Source organism: Balaenoptera ricei, chromosome 1, assembly GCF_028023285.1.
Source record: "Balaenoptera ricei isolate mBalRic1 chromosome 1, mBalRic1.hap2, whole genome shotgun sequence".
Classification (NCBI taxonomy): Eukaryota; Metazoa; Chordata; class Mammalia; order Artiodactyla; family Balaenopteridae; genus Balaenoptera; species Balaenoptera ricei.
The window spans coordinates 140,745,952-140,765,984 of NC_082639.1; the positions used below are offsets into that span (position 1 = coordinate 140,745,952).

The 20,033-nt window shown below is 48.4% G+C and overlaps 1 pseudogene; it reads left to right on the forward strand.

The window, feature by feature from the left end:
- The first annotated feature begins 3,475 nt into the window (after nucleotides 1-3,475).
- Nucleotides 3,476-18,849, forward strand: LOC132370492 (ubiquitin-conjugating enzyme E2 R1-like; annotated as a pseudogene).
- Nucleotides 18,850-20,033: the final 1,184 nt, after the last annotated feature.

Below are 20,033 nucleotides of genomic sequence, written 5' to 3' on the forward strand. Positions count from 1 at the left end.
TGCTCCATTACCCCTTTCATCACAATGCTCCCTGACCACTTTCATCACAATGTTCCATGACACTTTCCATAACTTGACCTGCAGACCTACCTCCATGAGTTCTGGCAAGTGATGCACCGGCTCCGCTCCCAGGAAGGTGCGGGCGCGGGGCTGCACGCAGGGGGCGGGGAGGGCCCGGGCTCTCCCGTGGTCCTCACGCAGGCCCTCGCCACGGGATTCTTCTGCTGATGTCACCCCGATTGTGGCGACGTCCTCGGTGTAAGTTTCCATCATCAATCCCCACGCACTGGGTGCGTAAACAACGGATGTGGATATCCTCGAGACTCTGGAGGCAGGAAGCCCCAGATCAAGGAGTCAGGACTGGTTCCCTGCATGTTAAATACATGTATTCAAGAGTTGCCTTTAAAAAAGACAAAAGAAAAGAAAGGAATGTTGCATGCAAGTATGGTTACAGCCGGTGATGGGAACCAGAGGATAGGCTCTGGGGCCGGGAGCGCAGCGCCCTGTGAGGCCCTGGGTCTGCTGCCAGTCTTGGTGGAGGCTCAGCAAGAGCCAGTGACTTCCCCACGGGTGGGTCCACAACTGAGCGTCTGAGCCCAGAACCCAGTGCTCGTTCAGTCTTCCTGTGGTCAGCCCTTCGTCCTGAGAGCGATGCTCTCACAGGTTGCACCGGACCGCGTGGGGACACTTTACTGAGCTGTGCAGCCGTCACTACTGCCCTGATTTGGAACATTTCCCTCACCCCAAAAATGTCCCTCATGCCCTTAGTTATCATTCCCTCCCCTCCCCTGCCCCTGACAACCAGGAACCCACTCTGACTCTGTGGATCTACCTGTTCTGGACGTTTCTCCTCAGTGGGGTCACACCCTGTGTGTCCTTCTGTGTCTGACTTCTCTCCCTTAGCATCGTGTTCTCAGGGTGCATCCACGTGGCAGCGAGTGTCAGGGCTTCACACCTTTGCATGGTTGAGGGCCAGAAAAAAGACAAAAGAAAAGAAAGGCATGTTGCCTGCGACGCTGGTGACAGCCGGTGATGAGAACCAGAGGCTAGGCTCTGATTCCGGGATCGCCGCGCCTTTTGAGGCCCTGGGTCTGCTGCCAGTCTCGGTGGAGGCTCAGCATGTCCCAGTGACTTCCCCACAGGGGGGTCCCCAGCTGAGCGTCTGGGTCCAGGACCCAGTGCTCGTTCAGTCTTCCTGTGGTCAGCCCTTCGTCCTGAGAGCGATGCTCTCACAGGCTGCACCGGAGTACGAGGGGACAATTTAATGAGCTGTGCAGCCGTCACTACTGTCCTGTTCTGGAATATTTCCCTCACACCAAAAATGTCCCTCACGCCCTTAGTTATCATTCCCTCCCCTCCCCTGCCACTGACAACCAGGAAACCACCCTGACTCTGTGGATCTACCTGTTCTGGACGTTTCCCCTTAGTGGGGTCACACCCTGTGTGTCCTGTGTCTGACTTCTCTCGCTGAGCATCATGTTCTCAGGGTGCATCCAAGTGGCAGCGAGTGTCAGGGCCTCACACCTTTGCGTGGCTGAGGGCCTGAAAAAAGACAAACGAAAAGAAAGGCACATTGCCTGCGAGTCTGGTGACAGACGGTGTTGAGAACCAGAGGGAAGGCTCTGGAGCTGGGAGCTCCACGCCCTTTGAAGCCCTGACGCTGCTTCCAGTCTCAGTGGGGCACGGGTAGTGCAATCCCCCAGGAGCTGCTGGACAAGCTCATCAAGTCCCGGCTGGCCAAACCCGATGCGGCCGGGACGAGGGAAAGGAAAGGTGCTCCCGGACCGCCCGGCTGGAAAGCACGGCCTGGACACAGTGCCAGCCCCCCGTCTCCTTCCTCCCACCCTCCATGCCTCTTCAACCTGCGCCAGATCGTCCTGGCCAAGTTGGACCATGCCCTGCACATGCAGACGCCCTCGAACCCGGCCCAGGAGAATGCCCACATCTGCCAGGAGATCCTCGGGGTCCCAGCCACGCCAGGTAGCCAAGCGCACGCTGGGCCCACCTTAGCGGTCGGTTGGTGGCTACTGCCCAGATCAAGAGGATCCTCTGGTGGTGTGTGAAGGGAGACCGACTGACAGGCTCTAGCCGATGCCCGCTGACCTCTGGCCTCTTCCTGCCTGGGTTCCTGGGCTGGTCCCTCCAGCTGTGGCCCGTGGAGTCCGAGGGTGGGTTGGGCCTATCTGCACGTGCTTTCTGGAGAGCCTGGAAGAGGCAGGAGAGGGCTTCATACCCTGGATGGAACGCATCGACGAGGTTTGCCCGTGCATGTCGGTGCGGTGTGGAGACGCAGCTCACTCCCTCGTGAGCGCTTTAACCCACGCTTTCCCCGTGCTGGAGGGCGAGCCCTGATGCATCCCTCGGAGCCTCGGGCAGCTATCCTTGTAAGAGGCTTAGGGGTGAACCCTCGTGAGCTTCAGCAGAAAGTCAGCAAAGATTGATTTGTGTCCCTCCACTGAGTTGCCCGCAAGGTCCCCGTTTTCTAGAAGTGTTGGGCCAATACTCCCTCTAGTGGCAGGGGACTCAGACAGGGCTGCTTTGAGGCCCCGGCTCTGGGGAAGGGGCATGGCGCAGCCAGGGGGCCGGGCAGGAGCCTCTCCACGTGTGTCCCAGGGACCCACCTACCTGCGACCTTCGGCCACCTGGCAGGAAGCTTCGACGCCCAGTCCTATGGCTACCTGTGCAGCGAGGTGTACGCCACAGACACGGTCCACACACTTTTCAAGCAGGAGGGCGTCCTGAGTGGCAAGGTGAGAGGCCAGCCTGCCGTGCAGACTAATATGGAGGTCCTTGGCCTGGGCCTAGATTCTTGTGCCGCCCACCTGGGACTGCCAGGCTCTGAGGACCCTGCCCTGGACCCCCTGCTCCCCTGCCCTTTGTTGAGTCACAGCAGAGGTGGCCACACCCACACCCTCAGTGAAGGGGGTGCTCCACCCTCCTGCAGCCCCGACCCCTCTCGTCAGGTTGCCATGGACTAAAGAAGCTGCATTCTGAGGCCAGGGAGCTCCGAGGATGCCAAGGGCATGGCGAAGCTCTTCCTGGGTTGTGACCCCACACAGGACGCCTTCCTCCTGAGCAAAGGGCTGCAGGTTGAGGGCTGCAAGCCGCCGGCCTGCTGACGGTATGGGGTTTTGCCCACCCAGGCGGGCCGGCTGCCTTAGCGCCCCGTCGGGGCAGGGGAGGGGCTGTGTGTCCTCCCAGCCCCTGAGTCCCCGGTGGCCGGCCTAGGCCAAAAGTCTCCACCTGGAAGTGTCTGGAAAGCCTGGCATCAAGGCTCCCCCTTGTTGCACTAATGCAATCCCTTCCTGGGGAGCTTTCCTGGTAACAAAATGGTTCTTTGAAAACGCAGCCATTAATAAAAAGACTCTACCCCTGGTCTCTGCCTGACGTCCCTTCCACCACAGGAGTGGCACGGGGGCTGTCACACTGGAGGGAGTTCTGACCTTGGTCGGGGATCAGCTCTGGGGCCGTGGTGATGCGTCTTGGTCACTGGGAGATGGCTGAGCTGTGGGGTGAGTTCAGACGGGGATGGTGCCCCGCACCCCGGCCAGGCAGGCTCTCCAGTGAGGGGGTGTCAGTTTCCTGCTGGCCTCTCGCCCGTCACTATTTGGCATCTCGGGGGCTGTGATTGGCCGTGCCACGCTCTGTCCTCCCCTCAGCCTGCCCGCCCATTCTCACCCACCCTAGGCCAGTCGGTTGTGGACCAGGCTGTGATGTCTGCCCTTCTGCAGACCCGGCTCAGCTCCCTGCACCCACTTCTGTGCCTTCTGTGTTCTGGGCTGGTCGCAGGCCCAGAGCCAGTGGGCAGGCACCCCGTGGCCGGGAGGGCTGTCCGTGTGAATTCCCTGGGGCTTGAAAAGGAGCACAGCCGGCCTTCCATCAGGCACCTCTCGATGGATATGGAAGGGGCATGTCGGGGCCTGGGGGCTGCTCGTCTTCCCATGCACTGAGCCCCCAGATGGTCCCCGTGCAAAATCCAGGTGTGGCGTTGGAACCCCAGCCGTGTGCCAGGCAGTCCGTGGCGGGCGCCACAGGCCTCGGGCTGGTGGGCCACAGGGTTCCCGAGCGGCAGGTCAGGACTGAGAGGGTGAGGCCTTTCCCTGGGTCCAGGGCCCAGACTGACACCGGCTGGAGGCCCCTCCACTCACCGCCCGCACCCCCAGCCCCTGCCCTCACGTGAGCCCCCAGGGCTGAGCTCAGGTGTTGGATGCCCAGGCTCCCCAGCAGCCCAGCCCGTTCCCAGTCCTCCACGGTCACTGAAGGACTTGGAAACAGGTTGCCCCACAGAGACTGCTGTTCTCCGAGCCCTGGGCAGGGGGCAGGGAGGACGGGCACAGGGCCCTGCAGGGGTGTGGTCGCCGGGGCAGCCGGAGCAGCTCCACACAGTAAGTAAGAGCATCTCACCAAAAACAGTGCGTTTCTCCAGCCGCCCTGAGACCTGAGCTCAGGTCCTGGGGCAGGAAGGGGCAGCAGTGCAGCTGTTAGCTGTCACTGGGGGTCAACTGTGGCCCGGTGCCACCTCTTAGATCCTCCCCCGTCCCCTTCCGGGGCTGCGACCGGACCCCTGCCAATCGGGTTCTCACTCCTCCCCATCCCCTACGCCTGCTCCATGAAGGTGGAAGGAACACATTTTTAAAAAGGTTGGAGCCTGGGCTTCCCTGGTGGTGCAGTGGTTAAGAATCCGCCTGCCAATGCAGGGGACAAGGGTTCAAGCCCTGGTCCGGGAAGTTCCCACACGCCACGGAGCAATGAAGCCCGTGCACCACAACTACTGAGCCTGTGCTCTAGAGCCCAAAAGCCACAACTACTGAGTCCTCGTGCCCCAACTACTGAAGCCCATGCGCCTAGAGCCCGTGCTCCGCAACAAGAGAAGCCACCGCAATGAGAAGCCCACGCACACAGCAAGGAAGACCCAACGCAGCCAAAAATAAATAAATTAAATAAATAAATAAATTTTTAAAAATCATATTAAATACCTATTAATGAGATTTTTAAAAATAGTCAGTTAGTTAATTAATTGTGCCAGGTCTTAGTTGCCACAGGCCAGCTCCTTAGTTGTGGTAATGACATATTTTATATTCTTTTTTGTTCCTGAACAAAGGCCTCAGAATCCAGTATCTATTTGATAATGCTCACAGCATAGCTCAGCACGGAATAGCCACATTGTATTTCTTTGGCTGCTATGTACCAAACAGCCTTTTGTACTGTTTTACCAAATGCATGTATTTAATACCTGTTTTAAAAAACATAGTGAGATCTCAAAACTTTAAATTGACTAAAGTAAGATTCTCTCTGTAGTACTACTTATTTGACCAACACCACCTGATAACACCGGTGTGGTGCACTGAGCCTTACTCTAGCATATCGGGATAAACCCTGTTTCGACAAGTGTTCATCCTCCAAGTCCCCAAGGCCTCTCACACACTGCCAGTGAAACTGCTTCCTGCTTGGGAAAGAGTGCCCCATTTCGTTTCTTTAGAAGCTTGAAGGCTATGTAAGCCCTCCAAAAGGTTAGAGGGCAAACAACAACTCTAAAACTGGCACATTTGTTGAAAAAAAAAGACTTGTCAACATTACAAGAGCCAGCTTGCTTTCACTTGTGACACGTTTACTTAGGAGGCAAGGGATGTGGCCATGTGAGTTGGACAAGCTGTTTCCCTCTGTCTCAGTGTCCCACCTGTGAGTGGGTAGTCTGACTAAACTTAATTACAGACATCTGAATAAGGATCATGAACAGTGGCATCTAATTTCCAAAATAAAAACAGGAGAATGAGTATGTCTTTTACAACAGGACGTCAAGTCTACCTCAAAGATATTGGTAACCTTGAGTCCATTGCTTCTCACTGAGTGCAACTGTGCCCCCCAGGGGACATCTGGGAAAGTCTGAAGGTGATTTTGGTTGTCACAACTGGGAGGAGAGAGGGGGAATGTTACGGGCACCTAGTGAGTAGAGGTCGGGACCTTGCTAAACACTCTATGATGCACAGGACTCACACACCACAGCAAAGGTTTATCTGGCCCCAAAAGTCAATGCCTTGGTTGAGAAACCCTGCCTTAGAGAAAACCACGGATACTCATCTTTAGCAGGTAACAGGGCATTTACTACCCACCTGTAAACCTACAGACTTCCCGACTTACATAGCTAATCCTGTGGCAGGAACGACATAGATAGCGTGTGACCATCTGGTATTATCTAGGTTTGCCCCTCAAGTCACATGGGACAGTGCTAGAGACTGACATTTTCTATACTGGAGGTCTTTGGCAAGCCACCAGTTTTCTAACCTAAAAAGTCTAAGCAGCATTATTACAATACACATAATAACACGAAAATTCTGCTTTTACAGAGAATTTAGATGTGGGAAAGGAGCTTATCTGACATCAGAAGCAAATGCTTTGAACACATCACATCTGCTGGTTCAACTGTCAAATCTTGACAGCTGGAGACGTAGGAAGGTAGACAGGAGAGAACAGACCAAAGTTACGGGCCTGCTGAGTCCTCGGGTCTAACCATAATACACTTCGTACTGCCCTGGGTCCAGGGATGTGTTCTAACACCCTCTCATCGAAAGACAAAGGAGAAGCCACAATGAGACGGTAGGAGGGGCACAATCACAGTAAAATCAAATCCCATAACTGCTGGGTGGGTGACTCACAGACTGGCGAACACTTATACCACAGAAGTCCACCCACTGGAGTGAAGGTTCTGAGCCCCACGTCAGGGTTCCCAACCTGGGGGTCCAGCAACGGGAGGAGGAATTCATAGAGAATCAGACTTTGAAGCCTAGTGGGAATTGATTGCAGGACTTTGACAGGACTGGGGGAAACAGAGACCCCACTCTTGGAGGGTGCACACAAAATAGTGTGTGCATCAGGACCCAGGGGAAGGAGCAGTGACCCCGGGGGACACTGAACCAGACCTACCTGCTCGTGTTGGAAGGTCTCCGGCAGAGGAGGGGGGTGACTCTGTTTCACCGTGGGGACAAGGACACTGGCAGCAGAAGTTCTGGGAAGCACTCCTTGGTGTGAGCCCTCCCAGAGTCTGTCATTAGCCCCACCAAAGAGCCCAGGTAGGCTCCAGTGTTGGGTTGCCTCAAGCAAAACGACCAACAGGGAGGGAACCCAGCCCCACCCATCAACAGTCAAGTGGATTAAAGTTTTACTGAGCTCTGACCACCACAGCAACAGTCAGCTCTACCCACCACCAGAGCCTCCCATCAAGCCTCTTGGATAGCCTCAACCATCAGAGGGCAGACAGCAGAATCAAGAAAAACTATAATCCTGCAGCCTGTGGAAGCAAAACCACATTCACAGAAAGATAGACAAGATGAAAAGGCAGAGGGCTACATACCAGATGAAGGAACAAGATAAAACCCCAGAAAAACAGCTAAATGAAGTGGAGATAGGCAACCTTCCAGAAAAAGAATTCAGAATAATGATAGTGAAGGTCATCCAAGACCTCCGAATAAGAATGGAGGCAAAGATCGAGAAGATGCAAGAAATGTTTAACAAAGACCTAGAAGAATTAAAGAACAAACAAACAGAGATGAACAATATAATAACTGAAATGAAAACTACAGTAGAAGAAATCAATAGCAGAACAACTGAGGCAGAAGAACGGATAAGTGACCTGGAAGACAGAATGGTGGAATTCACTGCTGCGGAACAGACTAAAGAAAAAAGAATGAAAAGAAATGAAGACAGCCTAAGAGACCTCTGGGACAACATTAAACACAGCAACATTCGCATTATAGGGGTCCCAGAAGGAGAAGAGAGAGAGAAAGGGCCAGAGAAAATATTTGAAGAGATTATAGTAGAAAACTTCCCTAACATGGGAAATAGCCACCCAAGTCCAGGAAGCGCAGCGAGTCCCATACAGGATAAACCCAAGGAGAAACACGCCGAGACACATAGTAATCAAATTGGCAAAAATTAAAGACAAAGAAAAATTATTGAAAGCAGCAAGGGAAAAACGACAAATAGCATACAAGGGAACTCCCATAAGGCTAACAGCTGATTTCTCAGCAGAAACTCTACAAGCCAGAAGGGAGTGGCATGATATACTTAAAGTGATGAAAGGGAAGAACTACAACCAAGATTACTCTACCCGGCAAGGATCTCATTCAGATTCCATGGAGAGATCAAAAGCTTTACAGACAAGCAACAGCTAAGAGAATTCAGCACCACCAAACCAGCTCTACAACAAATGCTAAGGGAACCTCTCTAAGTGGGAAACACAAGAGAAGAAAAAGACCTACAAAAACAAACCCAGAACAATTAAGAAAATGGTAATAGGAACATACATATTGATAATTACCTTAAAACTAAATGGATTAAATTCCCCAACCAAAAGACACAGGCTCGCTGAATGGATACAAAGACAAGACCCATATATATGCTGTCTACAAGAGACCCACTTCAGACCTAGGGACACATACAGACTGAAAGTGAGGGGATAGAAAAAGATATTCCATGCAAATGGAAATCAAAAGAAAGCTGGAGTAGCAATACTCATATCAGATAAAATAAACTTTAAAATAAAGAATGTTACAAGAGACAAGGAACGACACTACATAATGATCAAGGGATCAATCCAAGAAGAAGATATAACAATTATAAATATATATGCACCCAACATAGGAGCACCTCAATACATAAGGCAACTGCTAACAGCTATAAAAGAGGAAATTGACAGTAACACAATAATAGTGGGGGACTTTAACACCTCACTTACACCAATGGACAGATCATCCAAAAAGACAACTACTAAGGAAACACAGCTTTAAATGACACAATAGACCATACAGATTAAATTGATATTTATAGGACATTCCATCCAAAAACAGTAGATTACACTTTCTTCTCAAGTGCGCACAGAACATTCTCCAGGATAGATCACATCTTGGGTCACAAATCAAGCCTCAGTAAATTTAAGAAAATTGAAATCATATCAAGCATCTTTTCCAACCACAACGCTATGAGATTCGAAATCAATAACAGGAAAAAGACATAAAAAACACAAACACATGGAGGCTAAACAATACCTTACTAAATAACCAAGAGATCACTGAAGAAATCAGAGAGGAAATCAAAAAATACCTAGAGACAAATGACAATGAAAACACGACGATCCAAAACCTATGGGATGCAGCAAAAGCAGTTCTAAGACAGAGGTTTATAGCTATACAAGCCTACCTAAAGAAACAAGAAAAATCTCAAGTAAACAATCTAACCATACACCTAAAGGAACTAGAGAAAGAAGAACAAACAAAACCAAAAGTTAGCAGAAGGAAAGAAATCATAAAGATCAGAGTGGAAAGAAATGAAATAGAAACAAAGAAAACAATAGCAAAGATCAATAAAACTAAAAGCGGTTCTTTGAGAAGGTAAACAAAATTGATAAGCCTTTAGCCATACTCATCAAGAAAAAGAGGGAGAGAACTCAAATCAATAAAATTAGAAATGAAAAAGGAGAAGTTACAATAGACACCGCAGAAATACAAAACATCTTAAGAGACTACTACAAGCCACTCTATGCCAATAAAATGGACAACCTGGAAGAAATGGACAAATTCTTAGAAAGGTATAACCTTCCAAGGCTGAACCAGGAAGAAACAGAAAATATGAACAGACCAATCACAAGTAATGAAATTGAAACTGGGATTAAAAATCTTCCAACAAACAAAAGTCCAGGAACAGATGGCTTCACAGGTGAATTCTATCAAACATTTAGAGAAGAGCTAACACCCATCCTTCTCAAACTCTTCCAAAAAATTGAAGAGGAAGGAACACTCCCAAACTCATTCTATGAGGCCACCATCACCCTGATACCAAAACCAGACAAAGATACTACAAAAAAAGAAAATTACAGACCTATATCACTGATGAATATAGATGCAAAAATTCTCAACAAAATACTGGCAAACAGAATCCAACAGCACATTAAAAGGATCATACACCACGATCAAGTGGGATTTATCCCAGGGATGCAAGGATTCTTCAATATACGCAAATCAATCAATGTGATACACCATATTAACAAATTGAAGAATAAAAACCATATGATCATCTCAATAGATGCAGAAAAAGCTTTTGACAAAATTCAACACCCATTTATGATAAAAACTCTCCAGAAAGTGGGCATAGAGGCAACTTTCCTCAACATAATAAAGGCCATATATGACAAACCCACAGCAAACATCATTCTCAATGGTGAAAAACTGGAAGCATTTCCTCTAAGATCAGGAACGAGACAAGAATGTCCACTCTCACCACTATTATTCAACATAGTTTGTAAGTCCTAGCCAAGGCAATCAGAGAAGAAAAAGGAATAAAAGGAATACAAATTGGAAAAGAAGAAGTAAAACTGTCACTGTTTGCAGATGACATGATACTATACATAGAGAATCCTAAAACTGCCACCAGAAAACTGCTAGAGCTAATTAATGAATATGGTAACGTTGCAGGATACAAAATTAATGCACAGAAATATCTTGCATTCCTATACACCAATGATGAAAAATATGAAAGAGAAATTATGGGAACACTCCCATTTACCATTGCAACATAAAGAATAAAATACCTAGGAATAAACCTACCTAGGGAGACAAAAGACCTGTATGCAGAAAACTATAAGACACTGATGAAAGAAATTAAAGATAATACCAACAGGTGGAGAGATATACCATGTTCTTGGATTGGAAAAATCAATATTGTGAACATGACTATACTACCCAAAGCAATCTACAGATTCAATGCAATCCCTATCAAATTACCAATGGCATTTTTTACGGAACTAGAACAAATCATCTTAAAATTTGTATGGAGACACAAAAGACCCCGAATAGCAAAAGCAGTCTTCAGGGAAAAAAACGGAGCTGGAGGAATCAGACTCCCTGACTTCAGACTATACTACAAAGCTACAGTAATCAAGACAATAGGCTACTGGCACATAAACGGAAACATAGATCAATAGAACAAGATAGAAAGCCCAGAGATATACTCACACACCTATGGTCAACTAAGCTATGATAAAGGAGGCAAAGATATACAATGGAGAAAAGACAGTCTCTTCAATAAGTGGTGCTGGGAAAACTGGACAGCTACATGTAAAAGAATGAAATTAGAATACTCCCTAACACCATACACAAAAATAAACTCAAAATGGATTAGAGACCTAAATGTAAGACTGGACACTATAAAACTCTTAGAGGAAAACGTAGGAAGAACACTCTTTGACATAAATCACAGCAAGATCTTTTTTGATCCACCTCCTAGAGTAATGGAAATAAAAACAAAAATAAACAAATGGGACCTAATGAAACTTCAAAGCTTTTGCACAGCAAAGGAAACCATAAACAAGACGAAAAGACAACCCTCAGAATGGGAGAAAATATTTACAAACGAATCAACTGACAAAGGATTAATCTCCAAAATATATAAACAGCTCATTCAGCTCAATATTAAAGAAACAAACACCCCAATCCAAAAATGGGCAGAAGACCTAAATAGACATTTCTCCAAAGAAGACATACAGACGGCCACGAAGCACATGAAAAGATGCTCAACATCACTAATTATTAGAGAAATGCAAATCAAAACTACAATGAGGTATCACCTCACACCAGTTAGAATGGGCATCATCAGAAAATCTACAAACAACAAATGCTGGAGAGGGTGTGGAGAAAAGGGAACCCTCTTGCACTGTTGGTGGGAATGTAAATTGATACAGCCACTATGAAGAACAATATGGAGGTTCCTTAGAAAACTAAAAATAGAATTACCATATGACCCAGCAATCCCACTACTGGGCATATACCCAGAGAAAACCGTAATTAAAAAGACACATGCACCCGATTGTTCATTGCAGCATTATTTACAATAGCCAGGTCATGGAAGCAACCTAAATGCCTATCAACAGACGAATGGATAAAGAAGTTGTGGTACACATATATAATGGAATATTACTCAGCCATAAAAAGGAACGAAATTGAGTCATTTGTTGCGACGTGGATGGATCTAGAGATTGTCATACAGAGTGAAGTAACTCAGAAAGAGAAAAACTAATATCGTATATTAACGCATGTACGTGGAACCTAGAAAAATGGTACAGATGAACCGGGTTTCAGGGTAGAAGTTGAGACACAGATGTAGAGAAAAAACGTATGGATACCAAGGGGGGAAAACTGCAGTGGGGTGGGGAAGGTGGTGTGCTGAATTGGGCGATTGGGATTGAAATGTATAAAGTGATGTGTATAAAGTTGATGACTGATTAAAAAAAAAATTCTCCATGACCCCTGTCATCACAATGTTCCATAACCCTTGTCATCACAATGCTCCATAACTCTTGTCATCACAATGCTCCATGGCCCTTGTCATCACAATGCTCCATGCCCCTGTCATCACAGTGCCCAAAGACACACAATGCTTTTATCACAATGCTCCTTTACCCCTCTTATCACAATGCTCCCTGACCACTTTCATCACAATTCTCCATGACCCCTGTCATCACAATGCTCCATGATCCCTTTCATCATAATAATCCATGACTCCACTCATCACAATGCTCCATGACCCTTCTCATCACAAGGCTCCTCAGCCCGTGTCATCACAATGCTACATGCCCAATGTCATACCAATGCTCCATGACCACATTCATCACAATGCTCCATGACCCGTTTCATCACAATGCTAAATGGCCCTTGTCATCACAATGCTTCATGGCGTTTGTCATCACAATGCTCCATGCTCCCTGTCATCACAATGCTTCAACACAACTTTCATTACAATGCTCCAAGACCTCTTTCATCACAATGCTCCTTAGCCCGTGTCATCACAATGCTCCATGACTCCTTTCTTGGCAATGCTCCATGACCTCTGTCATCACAATGTTCCATAATCCCTGGCATCACAATGCTCAATGACCCCTGTCCAAACAATGCTTCATGACCCCTTTCATCACAATGCTCCGTGACCCATGTCATCACAATGCTACAGGATCCCTTTCATCACAATGCTCCTTGGCACGTGTCATCACAAGGCTCCATGTTCCTTATCATCACAATGCTCCAAGACACTTTTCATCACAATGCTCCATGACCCCTGTCATCACAATGCTCCATGACCCTTGTCATCACTATGCTCCATGACGCCTTTCATCACAATGTTCCAGTACCCCTTTCATCACAATTCTCGATGCCCTCTGTCACCACAATGCTCCATAACCCCTGACATCACAATGCCCCATGACCCCTGTCATCACAATTCTCCATGGATCTTGTCATCAAAATGCTCCATGCCCGTGTCACCACAATGCTTCATGACCCTTGTCATCACAATGCTCCATGGCCCGTGTCATCACAATGCTCCATGACCTCTGTCATCACTATGATCCATGACCCTTTCATCACAGTGCTCCATGACCACTTTCATCACAATGCTCCATGATCCCTTTCATCACAATGCTCCATGACCCCTTTCATCACAATGCTCCATGATCCCTTTCATCACAATGCTCCATGACCCCTTTCATCACAGTGCTCCAGTACCCCCTTTCATCACAATGCTCCATGGCCCCTGTCATCACAATGCGCCATGAACTCTTTCATCACAATGCTCCATGACCGTTGTCATCACAATGTTCCATGGCCCTTGTCACCACAATGCTCCATGCCCACTGTCATCACAATGCTCCATGACCACATTCATCACAATACTCCAAGACACGTTTCATCACAATGTTAAATGGCCCTTGTCATCACAATGCTCCATGACCCTTGTCATCACAATGCTCCATGACACCTGTCATCACAATGCTCCATGACACCTGTCATCACAATGCTCCATGGCCCTTGTCCTCACAATTCTCTATGACCCTTCTCATCACAATGCTCCATGACACGTGTCATCACAACGCTCCATGACCCGTGTCATCCCAATACTCCATGACCCCTTTCATCCCAATGCTCCAGTATGCCTTTCATCACAATGCTCCCTGCCCCCTTTCATCACAATACCCCATGACCCCTGTCATCACAATGCTCCATGGCCCTTGTCATCACAGTGCTCCATGACCCCTGTCATCACAATGCTCCATGCCCCCTGTCATCACAATGCATCATGACCACTTTCATCACATAGCTCCATGACCCCTTTCATCACAATGCTCCTTGGCCCGTGTCATCACAATGCTCCATGACCCTTGTCACCACAATGCTCCATGGCCGTGGTCATAACCATGTTCCATGACTACTTTCATCACAATACTCCATGACCCCTGTCATCACAATGCTCCATGACCTGTGTCATCACAATACTCCATGACCCCTTTCATCCCAACGCTCCGTGACCCCTGTCATCACAATGATCCATGACCCCTTTCATCACAATGCTTCATGACAGCTTTCATCACAATGTTCCATGACCCTTTTCATCACAATGCTCCATGACACATGTCATCACAATGTTACCTGACCCTTGAAATCACAATGCCACATGACAGTGTCATCGCAATTCTCCATGCCCTTTTCATCACAATGCTCCATGACACATGTCATCACAATGTTCCCTGACCCTTGAAATCACAATGCCACATGACAGTGTCATCGCAATTCTCCATGCCCTTGTCATCACAATGCTCCATGCCCTTATCATCACAATGTTCCAAGACCTGTCTGCACAATGCTCCATGACCCTTGTCAGCACAATGCTCCATGGCTCTTGTCATCACAATGATCCATGACCCTTTTCATCACAATGCTCCAGGACCCTTGTCATCACAATGCTCCCTGACACTTGTCATCACAATGCTCCATGCCTTTATTATCACGATGTTCCATGCCCTTGTCATCACAATGCTCCATGACCCCTGTCATCACAATGCTAAATGGCCCTTTTCATCACAATGCTCCAAGTCCTTGTCATCACAATGCTCCATAACCCTAGTCATCACAATGCTCCATGACCCCTTTCATCACAATGCTCCATGATCCCATTCATCACGATGCTCCATGACCACTGTCATCATAATGCTCCATTCCCTTATCATCCCAGTGCTCCATGCCCCCTGTTATCACAATGCTCCATGACCCCTTTCATCACGATGTTCCATATCCCCTGTCATCACAATGCACCATGGGCCTTGTCATCTCAATGCTGCGTGGCACTTTTCATCACAATGTTCCATGATCCCTTTCGTCACAATGCTGCATGCCCCGTCATCACAATGCTCCATGACCCCTGTCATCACAATGCTCCATGACCCTTGTTCCTTCAGGCTTCATGCTCACCCTCCTCAGCTTAATGCCACTTTAAACTTTGGCCCGAAAGTTTAAATTTGCTTCCTACCCACTAGCCACAAACTTCACCTTGATCGTAACCAGCAATAGGTGGTATAATTTGAACATATTCCATATTATCCCCCAAATTATATAAATACATGACATCCCTACATTATGAAGGATATCAAGGTAACTAAGTTCTTGGAATATTTTTTTTAAGTACAACAGTTCTCACATTAGGCAGTAATTTCTGTGTTCATGTGTCTGGCTCCCTCACTAGACTTTGAGTATTTTAAGTGTGAAGACCACCTTGTTATGAAAGCAGTGCAATACCTGACACATCATTCAATTAATATTTGATGAATTAATGACAAATAAATGTACATATGTCCAGGGACAATGTAGCCAAAAGCCGAGATTCTGAGGCCAGACTACCTGGGTTCTAATCCCAGCTCCATCCTTACGAGATGTGTGACCTTGGACAAATTGTTTAATCTATCTCTTGAATTTTCAGATTCCTCATCTATAAAACATTGCAATACAACTACACACTTCATAGAATGTATATCACAGCACCTGACACAAAGTAAGTGTTATCAAACGCAAGTCCATGTGCCCGACGCCCAGTGAGGCCAAACAATAGCAAAACGTCAGAGTTTGGAGCAGAGAAAGGTTTATTGCAGGGCCATGCAAGGAGACAGGTGACTCATGCCTTAAAAACCCCGAACTCCCCAAAAGCTTTCAGCAAGCCCTTTTATAGGAAAGGTGAGGGAGGGGCATGATTAGTTGTTGCATACTTCTTGGTGTCAGATTCTTTGTTCTTGAGGTCAGGTCATGGTCAGGTCACGATGTTCCTATAAACCTCCACCAAAATGAACATTATTCTTTGTTCCGACAAGAAAGGGCAAGGTCCCAAGGCTCAACTTTTGCCCTCCGAGGTCCAGGCCTGGCTAAGAGGAGGGGTCCCTGCACAGGCCGGTTACCCTGCCGGGGAGCATTCATCCAGCACCCAGCCTGGGTCCTCCTGCCAGTGCCCAGCCCCGGCTGAGGAGGCAGATCTCAGCTGGTGGCACCCTCAGGGCCAGACCCTGCCCAGCCATCATCACTGAGGAAGCCAGGCTCCCAGGACCCAGCTGGCCCTCAGGCTTTTCTTTTTTCTTTTTTTTTTTTTAATATTTATGTATTTATTTAGGCTGCGCTGGGTGTTAGTTGTGGCACACGGGATCCTCGTTGTGGCATATGGACTCTTAGTTGCGGCATGCATGCAGGATCTAGTTCCCCGACCAGGGATCAAACCCGGGCCCCCTGCATTGGGAGCACAGAGTCTTACCCACTGGACCACCAGGGAAGTCCCTCAGACTTTTCATTTAAACTGGAAAGAATCATTTGTATAGGATCAATAGGAATATGTGTAGCAAATACCAATCAGGTTAATTCCCAGCTCACAATTGCCCCTCTTAGGGAATAGCGCCAACCACAGAGGTGGACCCAAAGTAATAATGTGCAGTGTCCTTGCAACTTAACCCTGTCCTCTGGCCACCTCCTAGGGGTAGACAACCGATCTAAGCTGGACCAATTTTTGAAACTTAAACAGAGAGACTGAAGCTGGTTGAAGCTGTTACCTTAGTGGCAGTGTCCATATATTCCAGTTGCTGAAGCCTCCGCGGACTGTGACCCATGGAGATGCCACCACCATTAGGTCGCAGAGGTGGGGATGGGGGAGAGGTTCGCTGCTGCTTCCAGGCCTGGGCCTGGCCAGTGGGCGGCCGTGGAGAGGGCTCTAGAGCTCTGCGGGACACAGCCCTCAGCCTGTTCCCGGGCCCCCCAGCTCACCCGCCAGGCCCGAAGCCAGAGGGCCTGGAGGGCCCGAGGGAGAAGGACGCCATCCGCCTCTCACCGCACCGTCTGCCTGGAGAACCACTGCGATGTTAACTGCCGCCCACGTTAACTGCCGCCCACGTTAACTGCCGGCCGCGCTCAGGGTCTCGCGATAACGGTCTGGCTCTAACGGCTGCGCGCTCGCATGGCCCCTATCACATAAGTACTCAATAAATATATTTCTATTGTTACTGCAATTCAGAATGTCTGGTCACCATAGCTACCAAAAGATTCCAAGCATTTAGCTGGTTTAATTCCCAACTTTAGTCAAGAAAACCCCATTTTGTAAGCCTTCATTTCACAAGCTGAGACATGATTTAATGGGCTTACAGAACGTGGAAGAGTTCCAGGCACAGGTGGTGGGAAGCAGCTGTTTTCCCTCTCTGCTGAGGACCAGCTGAGAGTCTTAAAGAGTCACATGAGTGATTTGGGTGGAAAGTACTAGGAATAGCTTCCTAATAATGTGTGAGAGTGTGAAACCCTAGCCTGAAACCTCAGGGGAAGCCATGGAATCCTCTCCTGAGATTCTTTAAAAATGGGATACTTAATCGGCTCTAAGTTGGATAAAGACCAGGAAAACATCTCACATTAAAATAACAAGTTTGCATGGGTCAGTCAAGTCTGAGTTGCACTGCTGTTGACCTAGTTCCTGCAAAGTACCATTACCTGGAGATACAAATAAAAAGGAAGAGAGCATGGGAAGCAGATTCCTCTACTTAGTGAGATTGCAATGAAAACAGTTTAATATGCTCTAAATCCTCATTCAAAATAACTTTAAATCTCATTAAGAAACCATTTCTGAAGGATCTGAATGAATGGTGCCTGGTATAAGTACTTCATGAGAGCAGGCAGTGTTGAAGGCCGTGTTTGAGGCAAACCCAGGTAAGTACCTAATACCCTATTACGTGCAGACCATGCCATATGCAATTTCCAGCTTAAGATGACAAAAACAAGAGGGGAGAGGCGCGGTCAGGGCGGGCGGAGCGCAGGCACGGCCGCGGCCGCGGGGGCGCGGCCGCGGGCGGCGGGGGCGCGGCGCGGGCGGCGGGGGCGCGGCGCGGAGGCTGAGGTGAGCGCCGGGCGGCGGTGCAGAGCTACTGGAGCGCCCGGCGGCTCCGGGTGGTGGTGGCGGCGCAGACGAAGAAGGCGGCCCCGGCCCCGGCCCGTCCCGCGGCCCCAAGCGCCCCCGGTCCCGGGCCCGTCCGCCGCCGCCATGGCCCGGCCGCTGGTGCCCAGCTCGCAGAAGGGGCTGCTTCTGGAGCTCAAGGGGATGCAGGAGGAGCCGGTGGAGGGCTTCCGGGTGACCCTGGTGGACGAGGGCGACCTGTACAATTGGGAGGTGGCCATCTTCGGGCCCCCCAAAACCTACTACGAGGGCGGCTGCTTCAAGGCGCGACTCAAGTTCCCCATTGACTACCCCTACTCTCCGCCGGCCTTTCGCTTCCTGACCAAAATGTGGCACCCCAACATCTATGAGACTGGGGACGTGTGCATCTCCATCCTCCACACCCCCGTCGATGACCCCCAGAGCGGGGAGCTGCCCTCGGAGCGGTGGAAGCCCACGCAGAACGTCAGGACCATCCTCCTAAGCGTCATCTCCCTCCTCAAAAAAAAAAAAAAAAAAAAAAACCAAGAGGGGAAAAGGCACTTCCATGCCACTCTCTTGGTTCGGGAAGTGTCAGAGAAACCCCTGTGAGTGGAGAGACCCAAATTACACACCTATTATTCTTTTCAAGGGCAAGAGTGCTTTGCATATTTCCTGTGGGAAGAAAATATTCTGATTTTAGTGAAGAGGTGGATGCAGCCTCTTGCCCTTCTTGGTTGCTCAGAGGAAGAAACCAAAGAGAAAGGAGATTTCTAGGGTAAAGAAAAAAGCTAGCAGAGACTTTGATCCTGAGCAACCTGAAGCTTGAGTTAGGGCTGAAAGAGGAGTAGGTATAGGTGACTGAGGAAGCAAGGCTTGTTTGCAGTTTTATAGCCACATAAGGGGATTAGACAGAAGGCAGGAATGGTGATATGTGATAAAGACACTTAAATGGAATTTAACGGTTTATTCTCTTCCAAATTACTGAACATTAGGTTTAAGTGTTTCCATATAAATATTAAATTATATGTATATAGCAGGATCACAAATTTGCACACTACCACTCAGTTTTTTAAGAAAAATGTAGCTTCTTCATTTCCTATAACTATTCTTCCTCCAAGCTCATACCCCATTGAGGAGTAGGGGCAAAAACAAACTTGCCAATTAACAATATCTCAGTTTCTTCCCTTTTAAACAGTGTCTTTGGGTAATTCCTTTTTTAAAAGAGAGAGAATTCTGTTTATCTCCTGTCCCCAAAATGGCTTACGGTGATGGGAAAGAAGGCCTATGGCTGACACGGTCAGCCTTACGCTTTGCAGGTAGCTGGTCTGGCCCGGCGCTGACCTGGCATCTACAGGGGACAACTGGTCCCTTGTGGCCTTTTGGGACACTGTGCAATCATTGCCTGCAAGAGTCCACGTACACCAGACTGCAGGGAGCTGGAGGCTCTGCCTCAGACCATGGTCAAACCCAAGGCCAAGTTGCTATGGCTCCCAAGCCAAAGCCAGCTTCTCCTTGGCCTGCAGAGGCTTGCAGCCTCTCGGGAGCTGTAGATGAGAAAAGGCCCCAGTGTTCTCAGGCTCCCCGTTCCCAGCAGCATATTTCTAGCACAACCTGTTCTACTTCCCAAGCTTCCACCTTGTAAAGGAGGAACAAAGTATTTTCTTCTTACAGCTGCATTTGCTTTGTTTCACCACAACTGGTTTTAACCTCTAAAGCTCTAAAATAGTCATGACCTTTAGGAAACTCACCACCATCACGATCACTAAAAAAAGCTGATAAACGACTAAGAGCTC